Source organism: Suncus etruscus, chromosome 16 (assembly GCF_024139225.1).
Source record: "Suncus etruscus isolate mSunEtr1 chromosome 16, mSunEtr1.pri.cur, whole genome shotgun sequence".
Classification (NCBI taxonomy): Eukaryota; Metazoa; Chordata; class Mammalia; order Eulipotyphla; family Soricidae; genus Suncus; species Suncus etruscus.
The window spans coordinates 23,902,415-23,928,206 of NC_064863.1; the positions used below are offsets into that span (position 1 = coordinate 23,902,415).

The 25,792-nt window shown below is 32.6% G+C and overlaps 1 non-coding gene across 1 annotated transcript; it reads left to right on the forward strand.

Annotated features, from left to right (window-relative positions):
- The first annotated feature begins 5,440 nt into the window (after window positions 1–5,440).
- On the forward strand, window positions 5,441–5,573 carry LOC126033299 (small nucleolar RNA SNORA51). The gene has a single exon (XR_007504406.1). It is a non-coding gene; the product is annotated as a small nucleolar RNA SNORA51 (small nucleolar RNA).
- Window positions 5,574–25,792: the final 20,219 nt, after the last annotated feature.

A 25,792-nucleotide genomic window follows, 5' to 3' on the forward strand; every position in this document is an offset into this window, starting at 1 on the left:
TTTTTCTAGAAGAACTCAGGATCATTAGTCTGGTATTTCCCAAGTCTTCATAAATTAAAATATAAACAAAGAATTTTGAACATTATATGTTAGTTCTATAATTATCAAGTTAAATTTTGGATTTAGAGGATTGTTGCTAAGGTTTTTAAATAAAGTAACATAATAATTAAATCATCAGAATTTATCAGATTTTCTTTATCTTTAAATAAAAAGATATTTATTGCATTATCTAATGAATGTAAGTTGAAGGTATTAAATTTAATACAACTAATTTTACTTGGAAACTGAAACTATGATCTACTCTTCAAAATTGGGAAAGTCACAGTAAAAAAAATGTTTAGATTTGACTCCATTCCATAGTATATGTCCTTCACATATAAAGTGATACATTATCTGTAGACCAAGTGCTTGGAGTTCATTTTTCATTTATAAAACTCAGGCATGCAAATATCCCTGTGCTCTCAGAAATGCAAGCTCAATTTAAGCTATGTCACTGAGGAACAAAGGCAATTAAATTAGCCTCCCCTACTCTCCTCGATGCTTTTCTCCTGACCATATCATTTTATTGATAATTCATCTAAAGAATCATGTCAAGAGAGTTCAAGATCAAACTCAGAGGTTACTTACCATCATAAGCTTCTCTTCACCTTTGGAAGAAAAAAGATGAGTTGAAGTCTCACTTTTCTTATTCTTTTACAGCTCATACAAACTTTCTCTGGGGTCATATACCTGAAATCATGTACCCTACCCCAAATTTGAACTTTTATTTCCACCTTAAATATCATTGATATATATGAGAATGCAGATACAAGAACAAATATACAAGCCTTTTATTTTACTTTTGATGCTGGTTATCTTGTTCATCTTATGAATTTAAATGTGAAAGAAAGCCTTAGCAAAAGAAATAAGAAAAAAAATTACTATCATCATTATTTGCCTACTCATCAAGCAACTATTTGCATAAATTTGGTAAATAATATGGTGAGAAATTAGTTAATAACTTGAGAATGACCTCTAAGCTACCATCAATGCACTGAAGAGAAATAATGCAATAAGATCGAGTGTGGTCATCATAAGTAACATAAAAATTCTGTTTACCTGGGTGCTTTGCATTTAAAAAGGATCATAATACTAATTCTGTGTAAACAATTATATAGAAACAACTTGTATCAAAATGCTTCAAACATCCCAGAACTTTTTGATTGAATCATTTTTGATGCTATCAAATTGTAAAGTATGTCATTGTAAAGTATGTAAACTATAATCAAACTTTCCCAAATATACCCGTTAACTCAAACACTAGACAAATGCATAAAATTGGTCATGTGCATTGGCCTTATTTGGGTGTTATTCTGCTTATTATTCACCCCAAAATGGCTACTTTAATTATATGGTCTTATTTGATTATTTTCTTAAGGATAATACAACTAATGTTTACTGAATGATAATGTAAAATCATAATCAACTCTGTAATCCATATTTATACAACGGAAGTGTGCCTAAAATTTTAAACATTGCTTTGATTTAGATTGTGGAATTCTGAAGTTTGTAGCTGTCATTTTTTTAACCTTTTTCATCCAAACTCTGCAAAATAGCAGGAAGAAATGTCAACCAGGAAGCACTGTCCGTCAGACTGTGGCACAGTACAAGCACCTTGTAAATGATTTAATGCCCCATGGGAGTCACTGGGACATTGACACTTTATATTTGTGCACAGAAGAAAGGCAAAATGTTTAATGAAATTCAGGGACGTGTCTTTGCATATCTTTACAATAACTGAAATTATTGGTGAAATTATGAGGCTTAATGATCAAGAAAGCAGCAGTTGGTATTGGTGTCATAAGATATAAGAAATGGATCTTTTTACAGAATCATATAATATCCTCCCCCCATTTTTTTTTATAGAGTGTCTGTTCCCATTGTAACCAGGAATGGGTGACAGTTCTGCTAAGTGTACAGAGTTGGCTGGGGGAATATGTCTAAATTTGTCTGCCTTATCTTCTGAAAGGGTCATTCTTTCAAATAGTTGCGTTAGTAATTCACTTTCATTCAGAGGATATGACTTTTTGTTACTTGACTACTCCATTTTTTCAGAAATACCTTCAGCTTGTCAATAGGGAAGACCCATTTGGAGTTGATTCACCAAAGAAAGGAGGTTAAAGTCAGAGGCGATTCTTACCTTTTCAATAGAGCTACTTTCCCACCTTGCTTCTCCTGGGCAATTCCCAGGTTCACTCTTAGAGACGTATTGTTTGAAAACCATTAACTTTAGTAATGGTATGAGGATTGTGATCTAAAACTTGACTGTAACCATTTCAAAGTGCTAAAGTTAGTGCTAATGCCACCTCAGTGACTAAAGGAACACCAACTGAATTGAAATGTTCTCTTGTTAATGGAAAAAAAAAACCCACCTCAACAACTTCTGTGATAGGGAGCAATGACTGTCTCAATGCTGAGAACAGCGGGAGCTCACAGACACACAGAAGTTGAAATAATCATTTGTTGGTCATATTGGGGATAAATTTCTATTAAGAGGTGATTTGGGTCTCTGTGCTATAGGATTCTGGGTTCTCAAAAGGAATTAAAGATGCCTTTCTGAAAACCTGGGTAACATTAGATAAAGGATACCTAAATGGCCTGGGGTGCAGATATGACACATTTTCTAATATGTCAGAAAAAAATCAGATTTTGACATTAAATCCAAGTAGTACTAAATCAGAAACCCACATTTTTAATCAACCTGGCTATTTCTATAAATCTATTTTTTTAATATTTTTCCTGTCACCATTAATTAAATTCACTGACAATTTCATTTGACAAATTCAATTGACAATGAAGCTATTTTGGATTTCCATAGCTAGACTCTCTCTATATCTTTGTGGGTTTTTTTTTTTTATCTTTTTTAACTCTAATTGTAATCTTTTCTTGCCTCATACAAGTTTAGGGGTCAGGAAATGTTGACTACTATTTACAAATACCTTGCTCCTGTCATTACAATAATTAATTGTGACCTCCCAATTATAACTGTAGGAGTTCTGACACCAGATCCAAAATTATTATCCTAGAAGGGTCAGATGTTCTTTTAGAGGGGCAAATAAACATTTTGTATTTAATAAATACTGATTAGTGGTAATGCAAAGTATTAATAAATGACAAAAGGTGATGTGTCTCTTTAATGTCTCCTAAATTTAGCTCTTTCTATATTAATGAAGGCTATACTACTACTTCTCTTCAGAGGGAAAAAGTATCTTTCCCCAGCCCTCTTTAAAAGAATATTAATTTTCAATTATGAGAGTAATGTAAGGATTGGGAATTCTAACCTTACTAAAAATCCCTTTTTATGGTTTTTACATTCAAATTCTCATACAAGTCAGCATTCAGCATTTAAAGTTTTATATATCAATTCTTAAACAAGTCAGTTTTAAAATTGTGTAGTTGAGAAGGTAAATTTCTATACATATAAAAAGTGTTGCATTATGATTAACAATATTTCTTTCAAACTTCTTATTCTACTAAAGTTTTACAAACTTCCTGACCAAAAAAACAGGTAAACGTTCACATTTGTCTATGAAGTGTTTGAAAAATTATTATAAAGTTATAATAAGATAAACAACAGTTTTATATTTTATTTATTGTGCATGGATATATCATTCAAAATGCAGAACTACATGCGGTGTCATATACATTTTGGGCATACATAGAAAATAACTTTCAACTTATATATTGGTATGTGGAAGAAGAGTGTGGATTAACAATGATATTGAGGTATTAATTATTCATCTGTACTTCCATGCATTATGAATAATGTATAAGATATTCAACTGTAGAGCAGTAATTCCTATCTGTATTTCAATTCTCTCTATGAATCTATAGGAATACTAGTTCATTAGTATCATAATTAATTGCTTCTAGATGTTCGTATGAAGATTTCATCGTCAGCAACCTCATAAGACAGGACTGTTTTCATATGTCTCTGGAATTGGTGCCAGCTGGTTACGTGAGACAGAATTAACTTAAGCATGTCAAAGCAGTTTACTTTTATTGGAGAAAAAGTAATAAAATTTGGAACTGTGATGTGTGGCAAACTGACATAAAGAAAATTACTCTCCTTTACAGTTTTTATTCTCCTTTAATTTAATCCCATATTTTTAAATTTACAACCAATAGGTATTTGCCAGCTTTTGTTTAGCATCAGAATAGCTTAATTTAGTGACTACATGTTAAGGTTATGGAACAATTCAGAACTTATTTCAAGTGCAACATTTGGGGTCCAGGAAATGTTATTTCTGTAAAATTTCCTCCACTTAAAAAATGGAAAAAATAATATATAAACCAATATTTGGTGTGGGAGCTAAATGGGATGAGAATATATTGGTTAAAGTATTGTCGATATTGTTATTGAAAATATATTTTAGTGAGTACAGCATGGCTGGTTCTATGAGAATACCTCAGGCTAACGTACTGCTTATTCAAAAGAAGAAAAATAAGTTTGTAAGAAAAATAAAGTCAGTGAAATTAAATAAGAGTAAATTATAATGAAAAATGCTCCACATCACTAGTCATCAGGGAGATGCAAATTAAAACAACTATGAGGTATCATCTCATGCCACAGAGATTGGCACACATTAGGAAAAATGAGAACAAGCAGTTCTGGCGGGGATGTGGAGAGAAAGGAACTCTTATTCACTGCTGGTGGGAATGCCATCTGGTCTAACCTTTGTGGAAAGCAATATGGAGATTTCTCCAAAAACTGAAAGTTGAGCTCCCATATGATCCAGCTATACCACTTCTAGGGATATATCCTAGGAACACAAAAATACAATACAAAAAACTCTTCCTCACATCTGTATTCATAGCAGTGTTATTTCCAATAGCCAGACTCTGGAAACAGCCTAGATGCCCCTCAATAGATGAATGGTTAAAAAAACTATGGTACATATACACAATGGAATATTATGCAGCCATCAGAAGAGATAAAGTCATAAAATTTTCCTATACATGGATGTATATGGAATCTATTATGCTGAGTGAAATAAGTCAGAGAGAGAGACATAAACACAGAATGGTCTCCCTCATCTATGGGTTTTGAGAAAAACGAAAAAAACATTTGTGTAATGATTCTCAGAGACAAAATAGAGTAGGACTGGAGGGTCCAGCTCCCGACATGAAGCTCACCACAGGGATCTTTTAGTGCAATCACAAAAATAATTACACTGAGAACTATCATAACAAAATGTGACTGAATGAGGGACCTAGAAAGCCTGTCTAGAGTACAGGCTGGTGTAGGGTGGGGAGGAAGGACACTTGGGATATTGACCATGGGAATGTTGCTTTGGTGAAGGATTATATATATATATATATATATATATATATATATATGTATATATATATATATATATATATGTATATATATATATATTAAAATCAAAAAAAAAGATAAGGCCTCCCAATTCTTACCACAGGTTGTGTTCTTTACACTGACTGCATAGAAAGAGGAGGTACAGTAAATGCACCCCATATACACCTCAACCTAGGCTCTTTGCCTAGTCTGTATTGTGAATTGGGGGACAAAAAAAGAGTAAATTATAGTTTATTAAGAATCAGTGAGTAGTGGGGGGGGGACAAGCAAGGAACTTGCTGAAAAGAAGTCATTCCACGCTCAATCTCAGAACCTCATCAGGAGTGATCCTTCAGCTCCATCAAGAGTGATCCTTGAGCCAGAATCGAGTCAGAATCAAAATTTGAGCATTTTCAGATGTGACCCAAAATCAAACTCAAACAAATATAAATATATGAATCCTTGGTATAAAGTACATTTTCTCCCTTACATGCCACCATCAGAGATTCAATCCGCTTCAATTCAAATGGTCTTCTGTTCTTGCTGGTAAAGATCCTTGTGTAGAGATAGGATTAAGTCCTGAGCACAGCTGAATATTGTTTCAAATAAAGAACAATATATAAATTAATTAATTAATTAATTAAATAAATAAAATTTGTGACTATTTGTTGAACTCAGATTTATTTTCTGTTTCCACAAATTAGAGAACTCTTATAAGGAAGATGATTAGGGTAGGATGCCCAAATTTTATATATAATGAGGTTATTTAGCAATAACTTAAAACTCCCAAATTAAAATTTGGGGTTATTGATTGGATACTTTTAATAGTAATCAATGATTGAGGATCAAGTGATTGTATAGCAGGTAGGCCATTTGCCTTGCATGTGGTCAATCAAGACTTGATCTCTTTTACTCCATATTGTCCCTTGGGCCTGCAAGGAGTGATCCATAAGTGCAGAACCAGGAGTAAGCCTGTCCAGTGTAGATCAAAAACAAGTTAATTAACAATGAAACAATAATGAAACAATAATTGTAAAATACAAGACACCAAACAACAGTATGAGTAAGACATTTGTAAGAAAAAAATATTATTTTGAACTAATGAATTTAGATAATGCCTGTTTGCTATTGAAACTTAGTGAGACTCCTGGGAGAAGATTGACTGGAGAGTGTACTATAGGACAAGCTTCTTTCTTGACTAGTAGTAGTCATTTATTCTGAAAAATAAAATAAAAATATGTTCCATGTTGTTAAATTTATAGTCATATACGCATCTGAAGAAAACTGGAATTGACAAAAAGTCAGGTGGAAATTTTCTTGGGTGTTAATGCATTAGTTTTAACTTAAGACATTCAGATAGGTTTGTTGAAAATGGGAACTATATCAGATTGTCATTAACTAAAACATTGACCTTGAAGATTTTTTTACACATACTAATCAATAATTTTCACAACACTCATTGACAAACTCACAATATACACACAGATACAAAATCAGCCATGAGAGGAGGAAAAAGAGAGATACAAAAATTTTTACCATGAATGATTCTAGTGATAGCTCAGTTCTGGCACTGCAGTCTCAAATATTTTCAAAGTACAAAGCCAGGAATAAGCCATGAGAAATGGTTGAGTCCAATTTCCCACAAAATAAGTTCATAAAAGGAAAAAAAAGCATGTTTACAATAAACGTAAATAAGAAAATATTGCATAAGTTTTAACATTTTGAAGAAAAATAAAGCGAATATTTATATAATATGAGATTTCATAAAGAAACGAGTGAACTGCCATAAGTATTTCAAAATGGCTTAATGAAATGATAAAGAAAATATATAAAGACCTCTATGACATATACTATCAGTCTATAGAAATTAATAACAATTTTGTATGACAATACCACAAAAACTTATTAGTAAAATCAATAAAATTTAGTTGATAAACAGGTAAAATGTTCAATTTTTTAAAATAATATAGAAAGCATGTGATGGAAAATAAAATGTGATAAATATATGATACTAAAATCAAAAGGAAAAGACACTTTATAAGATATTGCTTCAGGGGCCGGAATGGTGGCTCAGTGGCAGAGCATTTGGCTTGCACAAGGCTGACATAGGACAGACATCAGTTTGATTCCCAGTGTCTTATATGGTTCCCAAAGCCAGAAGTGATTTTTTGAGTGCATAGCCAGGAGTAATCCCTGAGCGACACCTGATGTAGCCTTAAAACAAAACCAAAAATATAAAAAGAAAAAGAAAAAAAGAAATTGCTTCAGAAAAAACTGTAACTGTAGTGACAATAGGCACCATATATTAAATTAATTACTAAGATTATTAAAAGTAAATTCAGAGTTATTAAAAATATGGAAAAGATTATTTATAGAAGGAGGAAATCATAAGCAAATTTTCTCATAAATAAGACGTTTAAATGACTGAATAATGCCAGAATTAGTTACTTTTTTAGTGGTAACTGATTTAAAAGAAGTTATGTAAAGAGTTGATCACAGGTTAAAAGTTCAATGGACAGGAAGTAGGAGAATAAAGCTATTGTAATTATAGTTTATAAAAAGGAAATTTGGGTTTGTTAGGTTTATTATATTTTTCTTTTTCCGTTTACTGAGATATTTTATGCAGATATTCACATTTCTCAAAATATTTTATAAATAGATTTCTCAAGAGTAAATAAAAAGAAAATTTAAAAATTATTGCTAAAAATTAATTTTGAAGAAGAAAGCCATTTGTATGAAACATTTTATTGCTATATAGTAGTCACAGTTTACTTGACAAATCAGTGTCTTGGATTATAAATTTTATGAGTTCTTCTTAGAGAAAGATCACCATAGATTATTTTATTTAACTGAAGTTTCCACAGAGTTCAACCCTATTGGGAAGACAGAAAAGAAAATGGCAATTCAGGTGAGATGAGAGAAAAAAGAAAAATGGCAGAGCCATAATATTGCAAAATATTTCATGGAGAAAATGTTAGATTAATTTTACAAATATTCTGACATTCTAATGGCATGTGCCTATATAAAATCTTATCAAAACATGCTTTTAATATAAATATTATGTTGTGTACCTATTTTACTTCAAGAAAGCTGCTTTAAAAATAATAGTGAGTCTATAAAAGCACACTTAAAGAAAATTGCTCAATTATATCTGAGGTGGGGTCTTTAACTCTAGCAAATGTACAGTTAAAACCAAAATAGCATAAAGAAAATTGAGTTTAATGCCAAAAATTTTTTGTTTGTTTCTTAATGTTTCTCTGCAAGATGAAATCTTTAAATCCTATAGACCACTTTATTTACCCTCCTGTATATAACATTAAGGTACAAAACTTTAGACTGAAGCCAATATAATGTACCCTTGAATAATCTCTCTTCCTGAAGAGTTTAAGTCACAGCAGTTATTTTGATGCAAGTGGCTTAGTTGATGCTGATTTTATTCAGAAAATTTGGTCACTCTCTACAAACAAAAAATCCTTTGATTTCAACATAAATAATTCAATTATTTGAGCCCACACCTAGTGCTGTTCAGGACTTGCTCCTAGACCTGGCTCAGTGTTCACTCTGGCAGGGCTTCGAGAATATATGAGAAGATAGGATTCAAACCCAAGTCAACAGCAAGGCAGACTTTTTTTCTTATCTCTCTGTCTCATAAATGTTTTTTAAAGTATATAGACAAATAAAAAAAGTTCTTGGAAAATATTCTGTAGTTTTTGGTTATGTGAGTGTATTATTTCTTTCTAAAAAGCACACCCAGATTCGTGTCATATGGTTGCTTAGTTATGAGCCGGACATTTTATTTTGTATATTATTTCCTAGGTTATGAACCCTTTCAGTTTTCCCATTAGAAGTCCTTAATTTGTGCTTTGTTTTATTTTACTTTTTTATTTTTAAGTTAACAGTTATTTGGAGAATATTCATGTGCTTAATGAGTAAAATCAAACATTTGGTACTTTCCTGGAAGATACCTATGAATAAGATTGAAATGTTCTATTATTCTAACATGAGAAAAGTATTTCAACTTCCTTTCTCTACTCTCCAACTTTTGTATTGATTCCTAAAAAATCCTTTTATTTTCCTCACTTTTCTTTTGTGTTTTTTTTTTTAATTCTAGTTCCTGGACTTGCTGACCCAATGGATTTGATTTTAGAAAACGTATGCCAAACGAATAGAGTATCAAATGTACAACTTCTGATTTTCTTCCTGCAAAATTTGCCTTTGTAACAGAAAGGTAACTGATACTGGTATCTGCAGAACAAAAGGAAAGTAAGAATTATAAGAGATAAGAGATGCCTCCAACATTTTACAAGAATAAAAAAGAACTTTTATTTACAAACTATTTGCAGCCTAGGTTAAAACACTATCAGTAGAACAGTCTCTGAATAAATTAAACAAAGGCTATAATACCTCAAAAAACATTGTACTTGCTTAACAGTAGAAAGACCAATAGAAGCAGTTTGTACTCTAGTTATGGTTAAAATATTTATATAATAACTCTAGAGCTAGACAGTGAGTATGCAAATGAATGTGTGAAGAGACAGGAAGAAACTAAACTGCATTTGGCATGAAAATATGCTTGAGCAATGTTACCTATTTTCTGACATATTGCATATTAACAGGCCTTATGAGAAAATATTTTAATAATCATATGTATGTGGAAATAAATTTAGACTTAAGGAACTCAAGTGACATGACAAACTCTGTAATTAATGTGACAAATGTGGGATTTGAAACCAAGTTGTTAATTCTTCTGTCTCATTTAAATTTTATAATATCTTAATGTTATCAAGAGAACTAGATGCAGTTTGACTTTATAATTACTGCACAAACCATACTTCCCTTTGAAATAATCAGGTTTATGTACCTTGCTATGTAAGTATAAAGAAATTATATGGATAGAAACATATTGGTCAATCAATTTGATTTCTTGTTATAATTAATCTTTTTTGCTCCCTTTCCATTTCTTCAAAATTGTTCAAATGAAACCAAACCTTCTTGATTGTCTTTTTACTGAAACTAAAATGCTTTCTCTATGAGCTGCAACACTAGACTAGGTAGAATAAGTAAAGTTGAATAAGAAAAACTGAAAACTTTTATAGAAAAATCATTCTCTTTGGGCCTGTCCTGAGTTTCATCTCCAGCATAACTATGTTCTTGTGAGCCACACTCGAAATTATCTCTGAGTACTGTGCCAGGAGTAAGTCTTAAGCACTTCCAGGTATGATACAGTAAATTAAAAAAAATCAAAAGACAAGGAAAAACAATTATTCACTTGATTATGGTTAATTCTTCTTTAGCAGATCCTTAGAGGCTTTTTTTTAAAAAAAAATAAACCAGTTAGAATTACAAAATTTTGAGGCAAAACCTGTCCATGCTACAAGATACATATCAATGCAAAGTTGAGAGTTCTTTGCTAGATGTTTTCCATTTTTATTTAAGTTCTTACTGATTTCTTCCTTCTTTGCTGTTTCAGAGTACAATCATACTAACTCTTGGAACTGTTTTTATTGCATCTCAGTGGCAGATAAGAGAAATTATAGTTAGATCAAAATTCTTAATTTTGGTCTATTAATATGTGTAACAAGATGGTCTATACTCATTAAAAGAAGACCTAGTTTATATGAATCTTTCTCTTTATGGTCTTGTCTCTTTTTCTCTATTTTCTTTAAGCCTTGCAGTAATACATTTCGTATTTGTAATACACAGAAATTCCTTTCTTTGAGCTTTCTATATTCATCAACACCTTTATAATTAATTTATTAATAAGTAAACTCAAATTATCTTATTTTGAATGTACCATCTGTTTCTTGTTTGAAACATGATTAATAAAAATTACTATATAAGCCTACAAAAGTTACTTGCATACAAAATTCATACATATATATCTTTTTAATGTTCACAGTAAGTTTTCTCTGAAAAAATGTCTTTTTTCTATTAATAATGTATAATATAGATACGTAGATGCAATGCAATAGAGATTTACCATCTTTACAACTTTAATGAGAGTGAAAAATTAAAGACCAAAGAAAATGTTTACAAATGTTTACAGTCAAAGAAATAATCCAACTCATATTATTATTATTTTTAATTTTTAAAACATATTAGGACTTGTTTTTGAGAATTTCTGGCCATCAAAACAGAAAGATTATGTATCGTTTTTGAGAATAAACTTATACCATTTCCAATCCTATGTGTAAATGATTTTCTCCTAAGCAAATTCATCAATGGTTATTTAAAACATGAAAGCACATTACATATTTAAGTGAAGAGTTTTTAATCGCTCTTTACTGAAATATATCAAATAAAATATAGCTATTGGTATAAATTCTTACTATCAGGATGCAGATTGAAATATACAAAATAAATACTTTTTATACTTTCAGTTTACACAATTGTTCTATGTCAATTATATCTCAACAAATAGAACAAGTGACAGCTCTTATTTCAAAAAGTAATAGCTCATATTGTAATCCACAAAGTTTGGTGATATCACTGATAAGATATATTTACTGTATAATGGAAAAGTTTATTCTTTTAACAGATTTAAGAGTTTTTGTTGCAGTGGGAGGGGACTAATACCACCCTGACTCAGAAGATGAATCAATAAGGCATGTGTCATCTTCATTCAATTTTTATGCATCTGTAATAACCATTTTTCTTGTATAGTTACTGTCATTGATATTTTTCAGCTTCCTGCGGTGTCAAATAAACCCACCCACAGGTTTTCAGTTACTTGACATCTTCTTAACTCCCATTGATATATTTATTATCTGAATGTTCTTTAAAAATCATTTGAAAGCTGTTGCAATTATATAAATATTCCAAAGAAGTGCTAAATAACACTAACAAAGGAAATAAGATTCTTGAAATCTAAAAGTAATAACATAATTATGAGCAAAAATTATAGTTTCACAGAAATTTCAACCATATGGCTAAGTGTGAACCTCTTTTCCTTATTTACATCATCTTATTATTAAATGTTCCATATGGCATTGTCTGGGAGACTAGAGAAGTATATTATGTTTTAAAATGTTCGATTCTATTAATTTAGTTAAAATAAAAAAAGAAGTAAAAATTTTCATTTACTTCCTCAAACATTATTTTCTCTAGGACATGCCTTTCTTAGTGATTTTCATCAATTTTAGGTTGGTTAGTGAGTTCTTCTGCCTTTGAGCACTGTTTCTTTTGATTGACATATAAGCTTCTTTATTTTATAACTAAGGGTCAAAAGTCTAGTGAAATGTGTTTCTTTGCCCTTATACTTTCTTTTATCACCCTAATACAGCAGTAGTCTTTTTTTAAGCAAATAATAAGTTAATGGGCTTAGTTTTCTGTTAACTTCAATCTTTTTTTTTTTTTTTTGGTTTTTTGGGCCACACCTGTTTGATGCTCAGGGGTTATTCCTGGCTACGCACTCAGAAATTGCCCCTGGCTTGGGGGGACCATATGGGACGCAGGGGGATCGAACCATGGTCCTTTCCTTGGCTAGTGCTTGCAAGGCAAACACCTTACCTCTAGCGCCACTTTGCCAGCCCCTAACTTCAGTCTTTGAGTGGTCTTTTGTAAAGACCTATCTAATTTCCCACAAGAACCTTATAAAATATTAGATATAGTCTTCACCAAGATTAGGATTAGATACAGTATAAGCATAAGCATCATTTAACAAATTACTTAACAAATACCCACTTTATATTATAAATCAGATTTTATAACAATATAATAGGCTGGCTATCATTAAACTTAAAAATCAAGAACAGTTGGAGCCAGAGAGGTGATGTTAAAGGTAATGCATCTGCTTTGCACAAGTGCTAGCCAAGGATGCACCAGGGTTGATCCCCCTGGTGTCCCATATGGTCCACCCAAGCCAGAGGCAATTTCTGAGTGTGTAGCCAGGAGTAACCGCTGAGCATCAAATGGGTGTGGCCTCCCCTCAAAAAAAAATAAGAACATTTTAGGGTCAGTGTGGGCAATTATATAGGATGCACATCAATTTTGACTCTATTTCTACTACAAATAAATTGTTCCACATGCTTAATGAATTATAACTAATATCAAAAGCTTTCTATCTAAAATATAAACTAATTTTTTAGGATGGTGCTCCAGGTATAATTTTTTATCCAAAAATGTCCATCCCTAATTTCTAGAACCTGTGATTTTATTACTTATTTTATATATATATGTTTATATTCTGATATTACTAAGGTTACAGATATTGAAATTATAAAATTGGTTTAGATGTTCAGATAAATCCAAAGTTGCATGGGATCTTCTAATTTGGAGGCAGAAGAGACAAATCAGAGTGATATAGGAAGGAAAACAAGAAATATTCAAAGTGTTAGAACAGAGTGCTGTTATTAATTTTGAAGTGGGAAAAAAGCAAACTCTAAGGGACTCAGAAACTCCCAAGAATCAGCCAGCACAGAAGTGACCTTTGCTCTATTGCTGAAAAAATACAACTGCCTGAATGTCCCTAGAAAATGTACTCTTCTTCAGACCCTCTTTAAAGAAAGGCTGTTCCTCCAACAATTTGATTCTGACATTAAGAGTATAGGACAATAATGAAAGCCCATGAACCTCAAATTATGGTATTAAAAATCAAAGCAAAAACAGCAATACAAGAGGTTACTCCTGGCTCTGCACTTAGAAATTGCCCTTGGCAGGCTGGAGGACCACAATGGGATGCCAGGATTGGAACAGGGTCTTTTCTGGGGCTGCTGCATGCAAGGCAAATGTCCTACTGCTGTGCTATCCTTTGGGCCCCCTAAATCACTCTTTCTTAAGTAATTTTGTGTTATATTATCTGAAATAGTATTGATTTAAAAATGAATAGCACTGTTAAAAAAGTAAATATATTTAAATTGTGTATTAAATTATTTTTTCAAATATTATATTATTATTGTCATTCTAATAGATTTTTTCATGCACATAGCATTCTTTTTGTTTTCATTTGTTTTTATTCTTTTTAATAAAGTTGGTAGGAATATTGGATTAGGATATACCAGAATGAACTCATGTTTATTTTGGTCCTAAAAACCCTTTATTTAAGAAAGATCATATTATTAAGAAACTTGATGTTTGAGAATTAATGATAAAATTTCAAATGACACAATTATCCTTATAATGTCATATCATAATTTCCATTTTAGAAGTATTCTAGAAAAAAACGCATCATTTAAATAGATGCAGGGCTATAGCATTACCTGCAATGACACTTTTTACAAAAAACTGAGCTAAAATAATATTACTAGCATTAGTGATAATTTAGGAAATCTATTTTTTTCAAGGTGGACAGTATATCAAAACACAACATTGAGTAGAAAAATTAGATTAATATAAAACATATTAATAATTTCTAGATGCATTTTTATGAAAACAAACAAAATTAAAGAAACAAAACTTGGGTAGCAGGGAAATATACTGGCAATAAAAGAAAAGAATGACCTCTACTCTCATCTTTATAATGATTATTTTTTTATTTTGAATATTATGAGTTACTATATAACTTAGATTGGGATAGTAGAATAATTTGCTATCTAAATAATTACATTATTTTCTTATTTTTCTAATTTGTTTTAGTTTAACAAATTTTGGAGTAAAATACATTGATATGTACAAGCTAGAAAATATTAATCTAGTTAATTGACCATTAAACTAGAGTAAAAGGTCTTAATACCATTGTTCCTATTTCAAAGTCAGTAGACATTTTTGAAAGTACTAAGTGGTCCATTTGCATTCGTTTGCATAAATATGCATATATATGTTTTAATTTGCATACCACTTTAAAGGAGTTGATTCCATTAGTTAGGTAAAATAAAATGTTACTACAATAACAATTAAATTAAAAGTTCAAAGCTAATGTCACGCCCTTGTTTCTGACCTTCCTTCTGTCTCTTACCTGATCTCAGTTTTGTCTGTAAAGACAGGGACCCTGTAGCGCCTCCAATTAAAGGCAGCAAGTGCTGCCTCCCCTCCAAAGTATTTCCCAAGCTGCTTCTGTGACCCACCCATACTCATGATTTCCTGCTGTCTTTCTCACCATCTCAGATTTGTTTGCAGAGGGAGGGACCCTCCAGTCCCTCCCATCAACCTTCTCTTCCCAAACCACATGGAAGCTAATGAAGACATTTTAATTTATATCAGATATTTCCAGGCAGATTGGTCCTAGCACTTCTTTCTCTTAGAAAATATACAATTCAAAACTCAATTGAACAAAACCATGAATTAATTGGCAATGTTTTTTTCTTTTATCATACTTAGATAAGCTCACATTTAGGAAAATAACCTCTAAAACAGCATCTGCCACCTTTTATAAAATCAGTTCAATAGATCACATTTAAAACAATCTGAAATTTATCAATACACACCATTAAATGCAAAAAGCAATGGGAATCTAAGGAAGACACCTTTCAGTTGGAGATAGAAGAGAACAATTGGCAAATTTTCAAGCCCACTAAAATTCCTGAGCCTTATAAATGAGGACAAAAATCAACACCTAATGTTTTAGCAACAGACGTCAAGGAGTCACTACCCTGCAAATTAAGCAATCTATAGATGAACAATTCAACCAAATCAAAGAAGAACTCTTTCAGAAGATGAGAGACTTCATACATATGAATTCTTAGTTTTGAAGGAACTACAAAACTGTGACAAGCCACAGGAACAGAATGACGCAGGTGTAAAATCATGTAAATGAACTTAAAGACTAATTACAAACCAGCATTGATAAGGAAGACAAACAAGAAAGGAGAGAACAATGATAGAAAATATATGGTATTTAATGAACAAAGACAAAAGAAATATTCTCCAAATTATAGGAATATCAGAGAAGAGAAAAAAAGGGAAAGGGAAGATCAAGTTGTGAGGGAGATAAGAGCAGAGAATTTTTGTCATTCTCCAGAAAGAGGCTGCTGTACAAATCCAAGAGACAAAAAATATTAATTATGATCAATTTTTACACACAAATGCAGAATCAATAAAATATGTAACCTAGAGAAACATGGATAGAATTATGATACTAGTGGGAGATTTCAACATGCCACTGTCTCCACTGGATAGATCCACTAGGCAGATCACTAGCAATGACATAAGAGCGATAAATGATAAATTAGAATAACTGGTAATGATGGATCTATACAAGGCCTTTCATCCTCAGAAAGCTGATATCACATTCTTCTCAAGTGTACATAGAATCTTCTTTATGACAAGACCACATTTTAGGACATACTTCTAACTTACATAAATTCACAAATATAAGAATTATTCCAAGCAACCTATGCCACAGAGATCAAGATTTACAGTAAAAAGAAGATGTGGAGAAGATGTAAGACCTAGACACTAAACAGCATACTTCACAGTAACAGCTGGATCAAAGAGAAAATTAAGGAAGAAAGGTGCATTGGGTGCATTGATGATGGGAAGATTGCATTGGTGAAGGAATTCTTTGTTTATAATTGAAACCCAATTACAAACATATTTGTAAGCATGGTGCTTAAATATATATATATATATATATATATAATTTTAAAAAACACTAAAAAATAGATTTACTGAGACTAATGATGGTGAAGAAAAAAACTACCAAATTCTATGGGGAACAGCAAAAGCAGTAATTAAGAGAAAACTACTCATAGCTACACAGGCCTAAATTAGGAAAGAATAAAAAGACAATAAACAACCTAAAGGTACACTGTAAATATCTGAAATCCAGTAACAAAGGAACTCAAAAACAAGCAGGGAAAAAATAAATACAGAACAGAAATTATATAGAGACAAAGGGAAAAAAACAATGAAACTAGGAGCTGTTTTTTGTTGTTGTTTGTTGTTGTTGTTTGTTTTGTTTGGGGGCCACACCCATTGACGCTCAGGCCTGGCTAAGATCTTAGAAATTGCTCCTGGCATGGGGGGATCATATGGGAAGCCGGGGAATTGAACAGCAGTCCGTTCTAAGCTAGGGCTTGCAAGGCAGACACCTTACCTCCACTCCGGCCCATAACAGCTGTTTTTTTTTTTTTTTAAAGAATAAATATGATAGACAAACAACTGACAATAATCACAAGGAAGTAAAGAGAAAATACTCAGACAAGAAAAGAAAATTAAAGGAATCCAAATTGGATAAGAAGTCAAACTATCTCTATCTGCAGATGACATGATCATATACACCACCAAAGAACTCCTAGAAACAATAAACCAATATAACAAAGTGGCTTGCTATGAAGTCAATACACAAAAGACAGTTGCATTACTTTGTATAAATAACAGCTCGGAGAAGAAAGAGATCGAAGAATCTTTCCCATTTAAAATAATGTCCCAAACTATCATGTACCTAGGAATCAACCTAACAAGAGAGGTGAGAGTCATCTATCACAAAAACTTCAAAACACTCAAGAAAGAAATCGAAGAAGACTGTATAAAATGGAAGAACATCTCATGCTCACAGATTTGAAAAATCTATATCATCAAAATGACCATCTTACCTAAACTATATAAAATGAATGCAATCCCTATTCAAATTAAGATGACATTCTTCAAGGACGTATTACAATTAATTATAAATTTAGTGTGGAACCATAAAAGACCTAGAATAGTCAAATCCATATTGAAAAACAAGAAACTACAAGGAAGCCCATTACCTAATTTGAAGCTCTACTACAAAGTCATACCATGATCATGTTATTGGAACAAAGACAGATTTTTAGATTAATGGATCAGAATAGAATATCCAGAGACAAACTCCCAAGTATATGGTTCATTAATCTTTAAAAAAGGAATTTGTAATGGAATAAAGAAAGTCTCTTCAATAAATGAAGTCAGAACAATTGCATAACCATGTGTAAGAAAATAAAAACTGAACCATATCTTATACCTTATACAAAAGTCAATTAAAAAAGACAGTCAATTCAAAGTGAATTAAAGACTTTAATATTTAGATACAAATCCTAAAGTTCATTGTGGAAAACATTGTGGCAGAACATTTAAGAACTAGAATTTAAATCATTGATGGTAGGATGCCAATAATAAGAGCTATAGCATCAAACTCGAATAAATGGGACAACATCAAACTAAAAAGTTTCTCTATGGTGAAAGAAACATGGGTTAAAATTAGAAGATAGATAACTGAATGGGATAAAATTTTTGCAGTCAACACATCAGAGATAGGGTTGATATCTAGGATATACATAGTACTCAAAAACTGCATCAAAAATGGGGTAAGACGATGATCAGACTTTCTCTAAAGAACATGGCTAACGGACACATAATAAAATGCTCATCATCACTTACCATTAGAAAAATCCAAATTAAGACAACAGTGAGAAATCATCTTACACCGGTGAAGATGTCAAGTGAAGATGGGACATTCTCTGTTGGCAGGGATGTGGTGATGAAGTAACTTTAGTCCACTGAGTGTGGGAAGCTGCCTGGTCTAACCCCTATGGAAAATAGTATTGAGGGTGGGTCTCAGTAAATTCGAAATTGAACTGCTGTATGACCCAGAAAACCTTCATTTTTGAGAATTTATTCTCAGGACAGAAAAACATTAATCCAATAGGGTGTATGCACACCATTACTCGCTGCAGCACTCAGTACTATATACTCAGTAAACTTGATTTCTACAGAGCTGTAAAGAATTATGCAATCATTCCATTTTCAGCAACACGGATGGAACTGTCAGCTATTATGTTAAATGAAGTAGGCCAGAAGAAGAAGGATAAATAAAGAATGATATCATGTATATGTGATATTTAGAATAACTAAGAAGAAGCATATTGGTCTATATGATAATTGTCTTGAATACCATTGACCCTAGGATATAGCGAGAAAAAGGAAAAAAAACTGAGTGGAGGAGGAGAAACACAAATATGAAAGGATGGAGGCTATGGTCCAAGCTTTCTCAGATGCATTTAAGTGTTATAAAGTGTTATAAAGTATAGAACTAGGGACTGGAGAGATAGCACAGCAGTAGGGTGTTTGCTTGTATGCAGAAGGACGGTGGTTTGAATGCTGGTATCCCATATGGTCCCCTAGCCTGCAGGGGAGGGGTGGGTTCTGAGCATAGAGTCAGGAGTAGCCCCTGTGACCCAAAAACAAAACAAAACAAAAGGTTATAACTAGATATCCGAGACAAAGGCAAAAATAATGAAATCAAGAGAACCAAACTTTAGCAATATGATTTAAATGAGCCTGTGAAATTGGCAAGCTAGTGTCAACTGGGGGTGGTATGGGATGCACTTGAGGAATCTTGGTAGAGGGAGGTGTACAATTGTGTTGGGATTTGCCTTGATTCTTTGCATGTTTCACGCCCAATTATGACGGTCTTTATACATCAAAATAATTTCATTTCAATAAACAAAAAAATTAATAAAAATTCAAATTTAAAATTATGATATAATTTGTTTTTGCTTTCTTTGGGTTAGACCTAGTGGTGAGGGCTTACTCAGAGTTCTATGATCATGATCATATGTGTTCATGGGTATCCAATTTTGGTTAGACACATGCAAAGGTAGGTGAGTATCCTACTGGCTGTACTATCACTGCAGCTTTTTATTTATTTAATATTTTGAATATAGTATTTATTATAAATAAGGGATAAATTGTACAGTAATATGAACAAATACAAATAAATAAAAATAACCAGCTCTAGGTGAGTAGAATATTTTTTTTTTCAGAAACAAAGTATGAAGTGCTATGTATTCAGAGATAGAATTGAGAGGTGGGATGTATTAGAGTAGTGCTAAAGTTGGTGTTTGATTTAAAAGGAAGGCAGGAGAACTTGTTCCATAGAGAGGAGTAAATTTATGATAGAAATAAGTGAAAGTTCAGAAGAAAAATGAACTGGTGACAATCTCTTGATGATCTACATGTGATCCAATAAAATTTTTCATTCAGGGCAGTCAATTCTCAGAAGAGGCCATGGAAAGGGCTATTTCTGTATTCAATGATCCAATATTTTGCCATGCAATTCTATTCTGTTCTTTCATCAAATAAATGATGTATAACATTTTCTCACTCAAACCTTGGTATCATTATATATATTGTATATTTATGCTCATTTTTTCTGAGAGCCAGTTTGCATGATTTGTTTTCATCATTACTGTGTACTAATTGTATTATCCAACAGCACACTGATAATAACCCTAATGTGAACAGTACAAGCTGCTTGAGTATGTAGTTGATATGGTAAGATTGACATGCCCCCCAAAGGATGAATTGTATGCTTTCCTGCCTGTGTTATATTGAAACAGTCAACTCAGTTAATTTTAGAGTTTCATTTAGTTGATGAAATAAGACAAATTCCTTATGAAAATAAGATGCAAAAAGTGGACATACCTAATGTTCTAGTAATTTCTTTGCAGGAGTTGGAAGTAGGATAAGCAAATCCTTAAAAGAATTCTTTGAATCTTGTTGATCTATACAGTGGTATAGTATGTGATTTTGATGAAAAATTTAATTATGAAATTTGCTGTCATGTGGATGGAACTGAAAATTATTAGGTTAACTGAAACTAATCAGGAGGAAGGACAGACACAAAATACTCTTCCTTATATATGGGATATGAAGAAGCAAAATAGGGAATAAAAAAATTCCCAAAGGCAGCATAAAAGGTGAAATTGTCTTTATTAGAAAGCTTAAAACAGCATGGTGTGTTGGGATGGGGCATGTGACAATGGTGAAAAAAGCTTACAGTTTGGTAAAGGGTGTGATACTGAAATAGTTTTGTATGAAATTTTATAAATAACTTTGTAAGCAATGTTTGTCCTCCAAAAAGATTTAGCCACCATTTCTACAAAGAAATTAATAGGATCATCAACTGATACCTCTGAAATTCTGTGTTAAACTTTGGGACTCATTTGCACCTGGTTAATTAGTGATTGGCATCTACCACTTGGAACCATCATCAAAAACATTGAAAACAACAATGATTTCTAGTGCACTAAATGGATCTGAAAATGTCTTAGAGCTATGAAGTAAGTGTGTCTGAGTGGAGAGGTTCAAAGGGTCTCATTTCAAATTTTAAAATCAATGATGGAGATTCTATAATATGTAAATACAAAAGATTAAATTTTTAAATATATATTGAAATACTGTAGCAAATTTTCTAATGTACATTCTTGACTAAAATGCACAAATAAGGGCCAGGAGAGATAGCACAGTGGTGTTTGCCTTGCAAGCAGCCGATCCAGGACCAAAGGTGGTTGGTTCGAATCCTGGTGTCCCATATGGTCCCCCGTGCCTGCCAGGAGCTATTTCTGAGCAGACAGCCAGGAGTAACCCCTGAGCAATGCCGGGTGTGGCCCAAAACCAAAAAAAAAAAAAAAAAAAAAAAAAAAAAAAGAAAGCACAAATAAAAAACTAAGGCATTAACTATCATGTTTTGAATTGGAAAGTGTTTGGTAAATGTCACAAAAAATGATACCATTGAATTGGATTATTTGGTGCTAGCATATATTCATTTGTATTTAATGCATCCTAAATTTCACATAAGACAGTACTTTAGGGTCCAGAGAGTACCACAAGTGGTAGGATGTTTGTCTTGCACATGGCTGACCTAGGACAGACTGCAGTTCGATCCCAGGCATCCCATATGGTCCCCCAAACCAGGAGCAATTTCTGAGCTCATAGCCAGGAGTAATCCCTGAGCATCATTGGGTATGCCTCCCCACAAAAAAAAACAGTATTTTTAAGTAATAAAACTTTATTTTTATTTAAAGATTTATATAATGGTTATATCCCACTTTAATGTAAACAAAAATTTGACAAAAAGATTTTATAATTCTATGTGGCAAATGCAGTACTATTTTTCCTTTACATTCTGCTTCTTGATTTTTTAAAATTTCTTCCTTTATCTCCCCTTCTTACTTTTAATACTAAATAATGCATTTATTTTTATTAGTTGCTTCTATAATAATGAACAGCTCACACAGAGGTCTGTCTTTGGTGCTACATATATTTTGGTGTGATGTTCACACAGTCTCACATCTTGCCATATTGCCTGCATACATGTGTATAGTTTTCACTGTCATCATTTTCATACATATCTAATTGTGATGTAGCCAAAGTCACTGGTGACATGAAACACAGAAAAGAGAGCATCAGGACACAGACAGCACAACTAATTAGAAAATACTGAGTACATGTACAATCCTAGGGGAGCAAATGACATTGTCTCTACACAGGAGAGCTAAAATGAGGAACATGGCTTGACAAAGTGACTCAGGAATTTTGTTTCTAATGTGAATGAAAGAAGGGCTGGAAAGAAACTGAGACATTGGTGGGAAGAAAAATGTTGGGATATTGTATGATGGAAACTCAATCATGAACATATTAATTTATTTATGTATTTATGTATTTATTTATTGGTTTTTGGGCTACCCCGTGACCCTCAGAGGTTACTCCTGGCTATGAGCTCAGAAATCACTCCTGGTTTGGGGGACCATATGGGATTCTGGGGGATAGAACCTCTGTCTGTCCTAGGCTAATGTGGGCAAGGCAGATACCTTACCCTTTGCGCCACCACTCTGGCCCCAGCAACTGGGGATGATCCTAAAGTTTAAAATTATAAAATAATTCTCTAAAAGTTAATTTACTTTTTATTAAAAATCCTAAAAAAGTCAAATTATATCATATTAAATAATAAAAAGAAACATTTCAAATATCACAGATGCTTTGGAATTCTTTATTTGCACTGCTTTATTGTAATTATTTTACTCTATTTTACTGTTTCCCCTGACGCTGGCTTTTCTTATGTGAACACTTTAGACTGGGTTAGCTTTTTTCAGGAGCAGTGAAATGATTTCAGCTGCTCCAGTGCTCACATTTGTATAGCAAACTATCCAGAGAAAGAAAAAAAAATCTCATACTCCACCCATCAAATATAAATCCTCAAGCTCAAGATGAATGTTCCATGTTGGTTCCACACTGTGAACCAATTCCAATAGATGGAGAAATGCACAGAGAGATTAGACTAAGTCTAGGTTAGTGCCCTTCTTCATTTGTCATGGAACAAAATGTTCACACCATTACTTTAGATGATTCATCAGGATTTTCTTTTGCTGGGAGATGAGTTCTGGGTATACTGAAATTAGTGTGGGGGGGTATGCATATACTATTGTTCTTGGGTGCATCTCTACAATCAGCCAGCATCTGTACCAAAGCTGCACTTAATTATTCTTTATTCTATATTTATCAGCACAGATTTTCTAAATATTTTTGCACTTACAATATACTATCTTGGAATATGGGAACTAGGAGATTTTTGTGATGCCCTCAGATTTGTCATTGATGAAGATCTGCTCTATGTAGATGTGTTTTTCAGTTCAAGAATGCAGTTATCTGGTTTTCAGAGGATACTGGCTAGGTGTCTTATGATTTAATTCAGTTCTGACAATATCTACCTACAGAACATATCTGATCTCACAGATGAAGGCTAAGTCCAAAGTTACTACTTCCTCTCCAGGACTTCAGTTACCAATCACAAGATTCTGACCTGTTAATGAGAAACTAGAGGTTTGCCTAGCCTTATTTTCAGACTTAATTAATTTTTTAAAAGTAGCCCTTAAAACTAAGCTTCCCAAACTTGTGTCCTCTCACTGGCCAAATGCTTCAAAGTGATTTTTATCTCATTCCTTTTATGTGCCATGCCATGACCTGTGTTGTTCACACTTTCTTTACTCATATACTAAATAACCCTATCCTACAATGACTGATTTGACTAATGATCAGCAGAAGCTTAGACTTAAAAGTGTTTTCACATAATAGTTTTTCCTCCTTACTACTGTTAAAACCACTATGTCACCATGTTAATAAGACTAAGCTTAGCTTTCTGGTTGATGAGAGATATGTGGCCACCTTGTAACTCCTATGATTCCAGATGATGGCTTGTCAAATAGCAGACTTGGGTGTGCGTTTCCATTAAATCATATTATGCAATGATACACTGACCTGCTAACTAAATAAAGGTCCAAAATCAAGTTCTACTATTAACAATATGCCCAAAGGGACAGAAATCAATTAATACTGATACAAGAATAAGTAACTTAAAAGAGAAAGGTACTTACCTTCTTCTGGATAAACACAAGGAGATCATGCAAGAATCGGGGAGTAGGGAAAGAAGTTGCTGAATTCATACTCTATACTGACTAAAACTTGTCTGATACCTTAAATAAAAGGCATTGTAGGTTAAAATGAGTTACATTTTCATTAGAGCTGTTCAGATTTTTTAGAAATATCATTTATAGGTAGTGCATCATTTATGTAGTGCAACATCATGTTCATGAGCACATATTAATTAACTTTGTTGTTTAAAGAGGCCAAGTTACAGAACAATAATATGGATAATCTAGAGGCTGGAGAATTAATACTTGATCCCCCAAGCACTTCCAGGAGTAACCCTTGAGAACTGTTAGGTATGTCCCACTCAAAAGAAAAAAAAATAGATTATTTATATCTAATCTAAAATGTATTCTTGCTCTTTTAAAAGAGGTCTTGTTTGCATCAGTTTTGGAGATAAAAGTTTTGTAATAAACTTGTAATATTTAATGAATAAACATTTCTGTATCTACTATGCATTTGTTCTGATAAATTCAAGATTGAGACAGTGAAAAAAATGTGGAACAGTAAGGAAGTCAACACGTTAGTGAGAACATTGATTTTATGGCTTACAACTGGATATATAGGTAAAGGTTGTTCTTACAAGAGTAATGCCAGTATTTTTTTTTACAAACTTAGCAATTCAAGGGGCCAGAGAGATAGCATGGAGGTAGGACATTAGCCTTGCATGCAGAAGGATGATGGTTGAATCTCAGCATCCCATTTGGTCCCCTGAGCTTTCCCAGAGTGATTTCTGAGCATAGAGCCAGGAGTAACCCCTGAGAACTGCCAGGTGTCACCCCCCCAAAAAAAAACAATTAACAATTCAAGACTATTGCATTATATGAGTCTATATTTCACAGATCAAATTAGGGCTCTACAAATTTCAGCTACTAAAATCCTAGTCCCTGTGTGACTAGTTTCTTTAAAAAATGGACCTTTTTTGGAAGGGCAATACAATTAAAATGGAATCATGAAACTGAGGCTATTATTCAATAGGACTGCTGGCCTAAAAGAAATAGCAAGAGATAACAACAATCTCACTTCTGCACATAAGAAGAGGATGTGAAGACACAATGTGAAGACAGCCATCTAAAATCCTAGGAGAAAGGCATCATTAGACAGCAACTAGTTTGGTACATTGATCCTGAATTTCTATAATGTAAAATTGTGAAAATATGAATGTGTGTGACATGGATTATCTAATCTGTTGTGTTTTGTTATGGGAGCCTGAACAGAGTATTGCACACACCATTAGAACCATTAAATGGTTCTCAGCTTTTCTCATCATGGTTGCTTGCTTTCTACCCATTTCATTTTTTACTTTATTTTTAGAAATGACTTGATGCCTGTCTTCCTGGGATCTAATTGAAG